Below are 12,854 nucleotides of genomic sequence, written 5' to 3'. Positions count from 1 at the left end.
AGGATACTAAAAACTGTATATCAACATCTGGAATGCCTAATGGCTATTTTATTATTTCTTGACTGTCCCTGAGGCATTTAAGTTTTCTGACCTTCCCCTTGCATCAGTAGCACTCTCAGCTTCATTTCTTGTGAAATATTCAGTAGCTTGCATTCAGAAGCTTTCCACCTCTTAATCCTCTTATTGTCTCTCTTGATATCAACCTTAGCTGCTGACATGACAGCTTTTTCCAATATGTATGGGAACTAAATGGCTTGGATAAAATCCAAGGAACATCATGCCTCTTGGAGAATTGTAGTAAACAGATATTGCATTAAGACCTTGCTACACAGAGTTGTTTTTTTCTAAGGGGAAAAAAATAATAATAATAAAAAAAATAGAAAAGTATTGCCTGAAAGACAGCTTAATTCTATAAAACTTGTGAAGGGCATGCAGGGCTCACTGCTTTTGGTCAGTCCCATTTTTTGTGGGGCAGTCAGTATTGCTGAGCTTACCAGAAACAAATACAAATGAGTTTGAAGTTTAAATTATCTTTCTTCCACAAGAAGGCTTTATTCTACTCCTGTAGATGACTTGTTAAAGGAAAAAAATAAAACCTTTTTTTGTCTTTTTTTTTTTTTTTTAATCAAAACTCCTCTTCGAGGATACTTTCCCTCTTGCATGAGTCAGAAGCAGGGCAGTCCTGGAAAGCAGACCCAGGCTGGTGGCCACTAAGTGCTGACAGCACCATAACGCAGGTCCAGTGTAGTTCCCTGAGTAATTTGGTGTGCCAGGTAGTGATGTGTATGCTGGCATTCAATCTGCTTTTTTCTGCAGTTGTCCCCAGTCAAAGTTGGACTGTTCCCTATTTGTGTAAGTGGTGTCACCCTTTTACTAAAGGCAGAACCAGGATGGCATGCTTGGAGAGGAGTGCAGAATGGCTGACATTGGAAGGGACTTCTAGAGGTTGTCTGGTCCAAGCCTTCTGCTCAAGCAGGGCCATCTACAGAAGGCAGCCCAGCAACATGTCCAGATGCCAAAACCTGTCCCTGCTACTGCTTCTCTCTTCCTCAAATAGGAAGGACCTGATGATCAGCCTTGGGTTCGAAAGGAAGAAATAACCTTTCTTTCCCCACTGTTTGCATCCTGGGAGATAGGGGGGAAGGGGAGGAGGAGGTTAAATTTGTTGGTATGTGTGAAAGGCCTTCAGCTCTGATTGCCTCTTCTAATGTGTTTTTTAGTGTTGTCTGCTAAGCAGCTCCTCAGAGGTGATACTGTTCACAACTCACAAACTGGTTTCTAAATAAAAATAATCTGAGATAGTGCTGTAGATTGCTGAGGATCTTAAGACTGTGACCTTTGAGGCCATACACCGATGCGTTGATGTTGGAGTAGTGCTAGCTGACTGCTTCTCCAAGCAGCCTGCTGTGGCTCTCAGATGCTCTGAAGGCTGCAGTTAGGAAAAGGCACATTCCTGGCATTCTGGTGGTTTGGGGCATGTCTGTGTTGGGTTGCTGTTTCCAGACTCATTGGGGTAGCCTCTGCCATGCTCACCCATGAGTCTGCAGGAAGGGGAGAGCTTCTGCCTCTGTGACACAAATCCAGCAATGCAATGCATCAGGAAAGGAGGGGAGAGAAAAAAAAATAGATTAAAGCTCAAACCAGGCCTCAGTCAGGTTTCTGGCTCCATAAGTTCTGCTTCTCTTCCTTGGGGATGTCACAAGTTAGTAGGCAGTCCTCTGCTTCAAAGGACTGTTTGATTCATTTTATTTATTTATTTTGTATTATTTATGAGATGGTATGAGTTAGAAGGATTCATTCTTCAACCTAAAGGTTCTGTCAGTAATTTTGTAGTGTTTGTTTTCAGAGGCTCACAAGCAACCAGACCTGACATATTCACTGGTAAGCACAGTAAGCCCTGTGATAGAGGAAGTGACGCTAATTGCCCCTGGGAAACATATGGAGAGTGTACTGGTCTGTGACCAGCTCTTCTATTTAATGCTCCTGCCTGCACACTGTCTTGGGAGTTGAAAACTCAGCTTTGGAAATGTCAGGTGATGACATTTTCATTTCCCTTTGAAAACTATCCCACAGTCAAATGGATCTCACCTTTTAGGAGGCTTTTTTTTTTTTTTTTTTTTTTTTTCCCCCCCCCTCCCCACAACCGTCTGTTGTCTTAATACTTCAAACAGAAGGCATGCAAAACTGTGTTTTTTCATTTGGATGCATAAACATATTGCTAGGAATTACCAACACCAGTAAACATATTAGCATACTATGAGTTCAGCTTCCTTGCAGAAAAGGGTTTTTGTTTTAGTCAGGTGAGCTGTTTTCAATTGACCTTTCTATTTTCTGTCATTGATGGCAAAGGGCTATCTGCTGCAGAGAGCTAACCATCCTCAGACTAGTTCTGGACATTGATCTTTCTAGGAACTGGGGTTTTGGAATTTACTTGGTCTAATTTCCCTCCCACCACCAGTTTCCAACAATAAAAATCCATCTTTTTTTTTTTTATTATTATTATTATTTTTTTATTCTATAGGACATGTTTTAAAATAGATCTTTTCGTAATGCTGTAATGTTCCAGAAGTCTTCACTTGTGTTCCTCCCTACTTCCTCCATGTGTGTTATTTACTTCACTTGCTGCCAGGAGCATCAGATGCAGCCTTGAATGGAGGCCAGCATTTGCATAGCTCTTATCAGGTTTGAAAGGGATGCCATGACGAGTTTCCTCTCTGTGCAGCTTGGAACAAAATGAAATATGACCATATGTAGAACACAACTGCAATAAATGACAAAAAAGCTAGGGTTAGAATAGCATATGAGAATATTTTATCAGTTCTCTACTGTGGGGGTGAAGGTAAACTTTTAACCCAAATACTGATTCAATATTAATTTGCTACATATTTATATACTTCCTTTCCAGTGGGTAGTGGTGACCTACAAATAAAATTTCTGCTGTGCTTTCTGGACAATAGATGTTGTGTCCTCTGGCAAGGTAGTTACATAAGTGCTAATCTGCATGGTTAAAGGGAATTTTTTTGAAATTAATGGCTCCATACATATAGAGCCATTTATTATACAACTAAAATATGCCTTAATCAATAAAGAGCATTTGTATGTTATTTTATGAGAAGAAAAAATAATAATATGAGATTGGGTAGGATTGTTTTCTTTTGTTTCAATGATGACTTTGCATTTTTAGAAGAGTAAAATGTGAAATTGATCTTTAGAAAAACCTATCTGACTTGCTTTAAGCAGTAGCACCACCACATGTCTGGAAGCAGCCAGAGGTCCAAAGCACAGTAGTAACTCTTAATTCTGTGATTAGGAATAATAATAAAGCCCATATCAAGGAAAATTTCTGATAGCTTTTGTTAGTTCTACAAAACTAGGACCTTGGTCACAATTTGCAAACCAAATTAATTTCCTTACTAAATATCCCTCCTACAATTCTTTTCCCATCTTTTCTTATTTAAGACATTTCTTATATTGTGCCTAAAGTGTTTAAGTTCACAGGGCTGTCCCTGCATTGCCTTCTCTCTGAAATTCATGTTTTGTTAGCTGATTACTACAGACCTTGCTGCATTGTCCTTTAGTTTTATCAGTGCACGTTGGGAACTTCCAGCAGAAGAAGGCGAAAATCTAGACCAAAAAATCACTGTCTAGCTAATGTCCTGAAAATGTTTTTTTTCTGTAAATACCTCATTTGTAAGAATCAAGTCTGGATCTCTTATGTTGTCCTTAGCCATCTTGGTTGTTTGTTTTCTTTTTATTTACTTTTTTTTTTTTTTTTTTAAGACAACATTTACCCTTTCTAGGAGTAACCAAATAGCCTTGTAATCAAAAAGGTATCAAAAAGGTACACTTGATGACTTGGTTGTTTCATGTTGCTGTCAAGAGGATAAATGCAAATTCTGTGTCTTGGTATCTTTAAACTTTATACAGGTTGAAAATAAACTGTTTCCAAGACAGGTTTCTCAGGTATTCTTTATATTTAAGTCTTTGAAAGACATCTTATATGAGGATTTTCCTTTGAAGAAGTGTTCCACTTTACCTACATCAGCAAGTACCTACCAGATCTGCTGTCTCTATACTAGAACACAGCATCCTTGGAGCATGTTTGATTGCAATAGTAGCATTTTGTGATGGAACAGAGGATCAGAGCCTGGTTTCTGACATGGCCAGTCAGCTATCCCATTTATGACTAGCCACTTGCCTTTACTGTTTTTCTCCTTATGTTAGAAAAGAGAAAACTGTACTCACGTCCTCAGAATACTGAATATCAATATGCTCATGCTCCTGAAATATCCACAACATTGTACCAAATGTGATTTAAAAATCAGCTGATTTGTAAATAAAGATTAATCTTTATAGTTTTACATGGGTAAAGAGTGAATTGGGCCATCTGAGTTTGGCTATCTTTCTCTGCAATCCATCTCTAGCTCCTGCCATCAACTAGAGCAGGAAGGAAATGTGTGTATGTGTGTGTGTGCTGGAGAGTGTGTTAAGCAGGGGGAACATGTGTCAGGTTCCTACCGAGCTGAACAGTTGTTAATGCACACTTGAGTTCTGATAACTGCTTTCTTCTGAATTATCACAAATGAGAGAAGTACGAAGAAAAATACTGTATGTTTTTGAAACTGCAGATTGTGCAATTTAGGGTATTATCTAGTGATTGCCTTATAGGCACAATTCAGTAAATGAATGGCCTGTTTGTATTTTGGAGGAAGCAAATGATTTCATTTGTTCTGGGAGGTTTTCTAAACGGACATGAGGCTCCAAGTTGATTAGACACTGATGACAATCTGAAATCCAAGGGTTTGCTTTGAAATCATAGGTTCACAACCAATTCTCTAGCAATTCATTTAATGGCAAGTTTCAAAATCTAGATAAAGTTATATTAATATGAGTAGTGAGAAGCTAATGGGTCATCTAACTCACTGTTTAGGTTACAGCTGTTGCTGGTAATGCAGGTGAACCTCCTAAATTCTTATTTTTCTGGTTATCTATAAGAAATATTCCATAAATGTATTTTTTAATCATTCTACCTGATACTGTCTCAAAAGTTTTCAAAAAAAAAAAAATAAAATAAATGCAGTTTTCATCCATATTTGTGTTTCATATGAATGTAGTTTCTATCTGATCTAGTTGGAAAAAACAGGCAAGTTCCTCAGCATGTAAATATGATAGGGCAAAGCTGGAGAAAATATGATTGTTCCTTTTTCTGTAAAATTTGCTTGTTCTTGAATTATCATAAACACAACAGCATTAGTGCTGCAAATTTAATCTGAGCATGTTAAAATAGGGGCATCATATGTCCTCCTGTCTTTTTAAAATAGAGTAACATCTTGACAACAATCTATCTGAGAGTAATCAGCTGTTACCTAATTTTATTGCATGTGAATCAGAAAAATTTCATATTATTCACTAAGAAAGAAGATGCAGTGACATAAGTGCTTTTCTTAAATGTTTTGTGACAAATAAAGTCTTAATGAGGTAGTTTGCTTTTCCTTAATTGTCACAAACAGTTTGGGTAAAGCTTTGACTTAAGTATCTCCTCAATCTGATTACATTTAAAACTTGGATGTTTAAGTGAGTGATGTTTCTAATCATGAGTTTATGTTGTTTTGAATAATAAAAGTATAAAAGCATAGTCGAGAAAATTGAAAAATGTCTCCTCTTTAGAAGGGATGGCTATGAAGTGTGGTCTTCATTCAGAAATCACCACCTGTGTTTTCGAAGTTTACTTTGTTACAGAAGGATGAGTTAGTTGTGTGGAGGCACTTGTTAACATCTGAACAGTGAGAAGACACCTGACTGGCAGCCTTACCTGTTGGGACCCAGTGTACCATGGTGAGCTGCAGATCCTACAAGAGCTTCCCATTTCATCCGCTCCGTCTGAGCGGGAGAGGTAGTGGTGAGGAGAAGCCATACACAGGCCTCTTTTCTGAGGTGAACAAAGCACCTTCACAGAGCAGAGGCTGAATAACCAATTTCTTGTGCAACCCCAAACAATTTCCCTAGATAAATGGCTCGTTGTTTTTACTCATTGCAGGGTGTAAAGCTGATTCACTACAGCAAGCCTCGTATACTTGGCAGGGTAAGCAACAACACAGGCTGAAAAATGTGGGGAAAAAAGTGGAGCTGAAAGAATGAGCATGAAAAAGAGGAAAGAGGGAACAGCTAATCTTTAGTCATTCATTTGATTTCTTTCTGATAGTTATTCAATAAACATGTGGCAAAGAATGGACGTGAATCCAGTTCTTAAGGCTGCAAGACTGTGATAACAAAATAATTAAGGCATTCTACTTCACGTTTATAGCTGACTTCCATAGGTTGTCAGCTGGGTGTTCAGACACTTCTGCTACCTTTTTCAGAGATTGTCCTTGAAAAGATCCCTGCAGAAATAATATTTACAAGATACATTTTAGAACTATTCATCCCAAGTCTTGGAAATAAAATGAAAACCAGCTGTTACCAAATTATTTCTAGAGTTTTAATTTCCCAAAAAAAAAATTGTTACAATTAGCATCTTTCTCATCCTTTACTTCATAAGGTTAATTACATGGAGGATTAGAATTACAATTATTTCATTTAATATTTGTCAAAGAAGGAGAAATCCAAGGGTAATTCTTTTTTCCTAATTTTGAAAAAAAATACATATATAGTGTAGAGATTTGATTATTTCAGATAATTGTCCCAACATTTTTGTGGTGACCAAATACAATAAAATATCTAACAGGTTCACTGGTTATGAAGTTTCTGTGTTTTGGAGGTACTTTGAAATACCTTCTAAATAAAATGACTGAATTGATGCAGCTGTTTGGTGCCATCTGTAGTGTAAAAGGTAAGTATATGAAGCAACTGTTTAGTGGTAGTTGATAAAGATCTTCAGATGTCATTTGGGAGTGGTCATGCTAATGTACAATGAAGTACCATTTGGGATTAAAAGCTATAACAAATGAGCTAGCCTATTACAAAAGAAATCAGCCACATCTACTATATTTTAAGAACCCACATAGACCTTTTTTTTTGTCCTTCACCTTTGTGGTGAGCTTTTTTTAGTGTCTTTACTGTCTAACACATGATCCACAGCCCTCTTTTTTTCTTATTGTTTTTCTTACACAACAGGAGTGATTTTCTTTTTTAATTCACAACCTTAATTTTACAAATAATTTGAAGTTCTACATCATTTTCTGCAGTTCCTCTCCTTGTTGTCTTGGCCTGAATCATCATAGGGTAGTATTCCAATTATGATGGCCCAGGGATCCAAAAGAGGCCACATTTGGAGAGAGAAATTAGAGCACCTTCCCTCCTCCTCTACTTTCAGCAAGTCCAGGGAGCATGCATTTTTTTCCATAGGCAGTTTATCCTAGTAGGACTAGGAGCTAAAACTTTGAGTGTTATTTCTACGTTTTTATTTGAAGTAGACCTTAGAATATAATAGCCCTCTTTTTGTTTTTCTGGAAAACGAATATTTTTCTCCCGAAACTATATTTTTTTATTATTTATTACTTGAAACATAAGAACAATGGAGATCCCAGCTATACGTAGCAACTAATGGATCGGATGCTTTGAATGCTGGGCTGCTGAACAGATGACATAGCTGCACTGAACTACTGGATGTATTTCTTCTGTAGCAGACATAGCAGGAGAAGGGTCTGGTCTGTCATGCTAATAACACATTTGGTGTTAGTAATTTCCTTTTCTTTTTGGAGGGGGTTGGTCTGAAAAGGCATACAGACAGGTATCAAGGAGACTTTATCATGGGAATGAAAGGGGATGGCATTATGTGGCATTATGGCAACAATATTCGTTCATTTTTCAGTGAGATTTCTCAAATTATATAGAAAATGTTTTTAAAATAAAAAATCAACTGCTGTCTCTGGTATTTGGAATTTTTTAATGAGAACTACTTAGAGGGGAAAATATGGCATGTTCAGCTCTTAAAAAGGAAGAATATCCATTGGGATAGGGGATGCTTTCTTCAGTGAGTAATCTTTGGTTTTGCTTTGAGTTGGATTTTTTTTTTATTTTTTGTTTTGCTTTTTTGACTTAGCATTTTTTATGTGTGCATGTCATTGGTAAAAAATAAAAGCTACAGTTTTTATATATACTACAGTTTCAGTTAATTTTTGCGAGGCATCATTGATTCGCTACCACACCAGTGATGCTTATAGAAGGAAGTTCAAACCTGCTGGGACTATTTTTTGGTTGAGGGCATGGTGGGGAGAGCTTTTTCTTGACATTTAGTGATGGAGAATGTCTGATATGGCTATAGCTTCTGCTACTAAATTTTTTAAAGGAATGCCTTAGAAATCTTGATCCTACAGGGAACGGCAATGGACTAAACAGAAGAGGTTTCTGGAGGCCAAACGAATGCATAAGAAAAAAAAAATAGAGGTTATGAATGATGAATCCTACAGAAAAACAGCAAAAGCCTTCTAACCTCCCATGCTTCTGCACAGAATTCAGCACCAAACCCTGGAGAGCACAAAGCACAGGGAAAGTGGTGGTCTGAACTCCTGGTCCTGGAAGAAGAGCTAATAACGCAACATAAACAAGGCAGGAAAGCACAGTGATCTCCATCTCTCCCTGCAACTCAGGTTGGGGGCATCAAGGACACTTTAGTTTAATATCTCTGAAGAGTTTGTGTGTTCTTTGTTCATTATGCACCTAATATTCTCCACACAATAGAGTTTATGCTTTGCGGTCTGCAAATAAACTTATTTACATGCAAAATATTTCAGCCTTCCAGAATGACAGTCACAGGAAGACTATGTAGTTATTACTGTGGTTTTACCCATGGATGAGAATATTTCTTCAATCTGAGAAGGAAGTGGCAAGCCACATGCATTTTTTTTCTTCTCTGGATGCAGGTGAGCAGATTTGCATTACTGTTACCCTTTTATATGTTTTAATTTTCAAACCAGTGCGCTTGAAAGCTTAAATGACCTTTTTGAAATGGTGGGAAATTGATTTAGATGGCAAGGTGACTTATAATTTAAGCAAAGTTCAAATCATATTGGCAGGCAAGTCTGCTTAAGTGTAATCATCTGTGACAAAAAAAAAAAAAAAAAAAAAAAAAAAGGAAAAAATCTTGGCAGTAATTGCAACATAAGGCAGCAAATTTAGTACAAAATATGATCACCTTAACAGTTTTTTCTTTTTTTTTTTTCCTTGAGTGTCTCCATAGTGTAGAAAAAGGGACACAATATAGGATTGTAGGTCACTTATGCAGCTCTTTTTTAATGGTTCCTCAATCTTTTAACCTGTCATTTATACAAAATTGCTTTAAAATAAATCTTTCCATGTCTGACTAGTACACAAATTCCCATTCATGCTGGGACCTGATCCCACTCTCTATCAGCAGAGAGGAACTCCTACTAAGTGTATAAGGTGAAGCAATCAATTATTTAGCAGCTAAGTTAACGCTGTATCTTTACAGAAGGATTGATCATTGGCTATATTATTCTGTAACACAGGTGGTAATAAATAAATGGCTGCTGAGTCTTCTAGTAGATGAGCTATGGGTACAAGGGTCTGGTAAAGCACCAGCTCATCTGAATACAGATTATTTGGGAATTTCAAAACCCAGATGACTGGCACAGAGTCGTCCTGCATTTGCTGGGCATTCAGCTAGTCAGAGTCAAATCTGTCTGGTACACACAAAATGTTATTGTGAGTTTCTCTTGCTTTACAGTCTGTGACCGTGGCAGATAGATGCTGATGCCATGACTTCTGTGAGGGTAAGAGCTTTAAGCAAGTTCTCAGGAAGACTTTGTTCCTGTCTTCTTAAGCTGTTGGCACTGATGAATTTCAATTTTGGCATGTTGTTCCTGGTTGACTTGATGTTTGTTTTGATCTGGTCTGTCTTTCAGCAATTTTATCAGGTTTAAGCTTACTGCCATTTAGGTGCAAGTTTTCTCATCCTGTATCCTTTCTGGCTGTGGAGTCCAAAAGTAGATTTTTTCCTAAGTGCTTAACCTTGACCTTATTTCTGTCCTCTCAAGTTAACAGCATTTGGTCAGCACCATGCTCTTGAAAATCTTTCCCCCACCTGTTGCTTGTAATCTGCTTGTTTGCTGCAGGGTGAGATGCATATTGAACCTGTCATGTACACAGCTGGACGTCATAAAAGATTCATACCTATTTTCTAAGAAGTGTACTTTATGGAGAAGTCTTTGTTCAAAGTGCTTTATAGACTCGCCAAGCCACTAAGCCTAACAACCTAAATAGGAAAGGACCAATGGTCTGCTGCATGTTTTGGCTAATCTTTCCTTAAAGCAAAATTGCAATCACCAAATCAGCTGCTACAGCTCAAACTCCTGAAACTATGGATCACAAACTTGTGACTTTGCTACTTTTGTTTTCAGCTTGCACCCTGGGTATCTTATCCTGCCACAAGTAACTCTTACTCTGTGCCTTTATTCTCACTTCCTGCTGAGCCTAGGAGCTCTTTTAAGAAATTCACTTTCTTTACGCATATATGTTAAGATGTTTGGTTTTCAGATAATGGTTGTCTTTACAAGACTACTATCATTTCTCCCACTTCTTTTTCTAATTGTGATATCTGCTCATTTGTGATAAATTGTTCAACAATAATAAAACAACTGCTCCTGCTAGGCAAATTTTCCAATCTGAGCTATAAACAGTTTGCTCATTCACTACAGGTGTTAGAGCAAATTTATGACCTCCCTGCCTATTTTAATTCTGTAAACACTTCAGTTGAAATAGATACACAAAGTGAACTGCTGAGCCCGGTAGAAAACAGCAAGCCAAGAGCATGAAAGGTAGCATTTGGTAGGGGGAGAGACATCAAAGCATGGGAGACATTTTGTAAAATGCTGAGTGATGAGGAATAAGGAGATGCTAATGAGTGCTGGCTTGAGGAAAGGTCATGCTGAAGAATTGTGGTATTAGTATAGGAAAATCTTTAGCCTCTGTCCTGAAGAGTTGCTTTCTGTTGCTTGAAGTCTCAAGGTGTCTGCCTGTTAAGTAGTCAAGAAATGAGTTGCTGAAGGTTTCCTGTCATGAATTGGAAAGCACTCTGGATCAGAAAGGGTTGCAGGAATGTTTCAGTTTCTCCAGCAAAAGGCATATATGATGCAAGCTAAATAGTACCTTCTAAATGACCTCTGAAAGTCGCTTGCAATTCTTCAGTGTTCAGACCAGAGTGCCTGTGGGACCTGGTGCTGCCACCACGCAACTGTGGCGGGCGCCACTTTGTGACCAGCCTCCTCTGCCAGCAGGAATGCAATGCCACCCTCGCTGCAGATGCTAGGTAAATATAAAAGTTACTTATAAGAGACCAAGCAATTTAATTCCTCCTGAAGATAAACTCATTATTCTGTTGTTCTAAAAGTGTGCTTTAATTACAACATTCACTTTTCCATCACTTTTTATCTCATCTCTTTCTAGCATTATATTCATTTCATTTTCATGCCCCTCCTTTATTCAGTCACTTTTAAATATTAAGCCCATTATGTTTGTTCTGTCATATTTAATGGACTTTTCTGTGATTTATTTTAAGTACCAATTGCTTTTTCTCTTTCTTAATGTATCGTATCTGCTCTTGCTCATTTTTCCTACAAAATCAGAATCTCTTCAGGTCTTACAACACGCTCCTGCATACTTACATTCATTGCACTAGAGAAAGTGAACCTAGACTGAAATGAAGTCTAGCCAATTCCATATAACACCCCTCTCATCCAATGGATCAGAGTTTAGTTCATCTGGTGTTTGTCACTCATTTCTATTCCCTCAACCAGTGTGTGCCATTTCAAGCATTTATTATTTGTTCCAGGGAGGTGGCTGTAGGCAAAGAAAGATCAGTTGGATTGATTCTGGGTAGCACTGACTTTAATTCATAACTTTTTTTGTAATTCTTTCAGTAGTGGAAAAGGAACAGAGTCTTCTAGTTACACTGTTGTATGCTGGGGAATTTCAGCTTCTCAAAATCAAGAAGGAAACAAATCTTTAGTCTTGTTCTTCACATATGGATAAGTTGTTGCTTTATAACTTGTGTCTGCTGCATAGCACGCAGATGGGGGGCGACTGCATGTGCTTGGGTTGGAGTAGAAGCAGGGTAGATAGCTCTCCGCCACCAGTAGCGAACTGATCTTTCCCTTCAGCCTCATCATCCCCTTTTTTGCAACCTTGCAGTGCCCTGGGGCTAAACTTCTCCTCTGGGTTGTCTGCATAAGGGTTTTAAGTCTGCCGTCATTTCTGCTTTGCTTCCACTGGGTGTTTTTGCAGGGATTAAGCTTGTCCCTGCAACTTTCTTCTCCCCTGGTGTGCAACCTCTCATATCTCATGTCAGCTAAAATTTGTCTGGCCTCCATGAAACCAACCTATCTTCATTTCCTCCACAAACCATGACAGTTCTGAAGGGTTCATAGTGGATGCTGTCCTTATCACTGTTCAGCAACTTTAATATGGATACTTGCTTTGCTTGCTTTTTGCTTTTATATCTCTTTTTCTTCATTCACCAAACTGGTAACAGTAATTCAAAGATGAAGAGGGATTACTTATGCTATAGATATTCAATTTATAATCCTCATCTCCGTGTGTTCATGAGAACTTCCATCTTCATCCACTCTTGGCTATTTCAATATTGGCTCCTTATCAGCTACTTTCCTCCAGTGCCTGGTGGTTTGAATCCAGGCCTCTGTTTCAGTCTGTGTTTGTCAAGAAAATTCCTTTATACAGACCAGAAGCAAAGAAAACACACTGCATGCAGGACCAAGAAGCATACAGTTGAGTCTACCCATCAAGGAGTCTGACTTCAAATTCCCTACCTACTGAATTAAATGTTTTCTTTTTAGCTATCATCACTCCAGCACTTTAGTTGGTTAATTGCAGCATGCAAA

At 38.0% G+C, this 12,854-nt stretch overlaps 1 protein-coding gene across 6 annotated transcripts in view; it reads left to right on the top strand.

The window, feature by feature from the left end:
- GUCA1C (guanylate cyclase activator 1C) overlaps positions 1-12,854 on the top strand; it is a 127,847-nt gene that overhangs the window by 35,811 nt on the left and 79,182 nt on the right. For 5 of the 6 annotated variants that reach the window (XM_072024360.1, XM_072024358.1, XM_072024379.1 and 2 more), the window contains exon 3: positions 8,733-8,861. The exons of the other annotated variant lie outside the window; for it this stretch is intronic. The gene's annotated coding sequence lies outside the window, so the exon portion shown is untranslated. The remainder of the gene's footprint in view (positions 1-8,732; positions 8,862-12,854) is intronic. 6 annotated transcript variants of the gene reach the window in all.

The sequence above is a fragment of the Anas platyrhynchos genome, chromosome 1 (genome assembly GCF_047663525.1).
Source record: "Anas platyrhynchos isolate ZD024472 breed Pekin duck chromosome 1, IASCAAS_PekinDuck_T2T, whole genome shotgun sequence".
In the NCBI taxonomy this organism is placed as follows: Eukaryota; Metazoa; Chordata; class Aves; order Anseriformes; family Anatidae; genus Anas; species Anas platyrhynchos.
The sequence above is the reverse complement of the archived record's forward strand: the minus strand, read 5'-3'. Positions and strand labels throughout refer to the sequence as shown.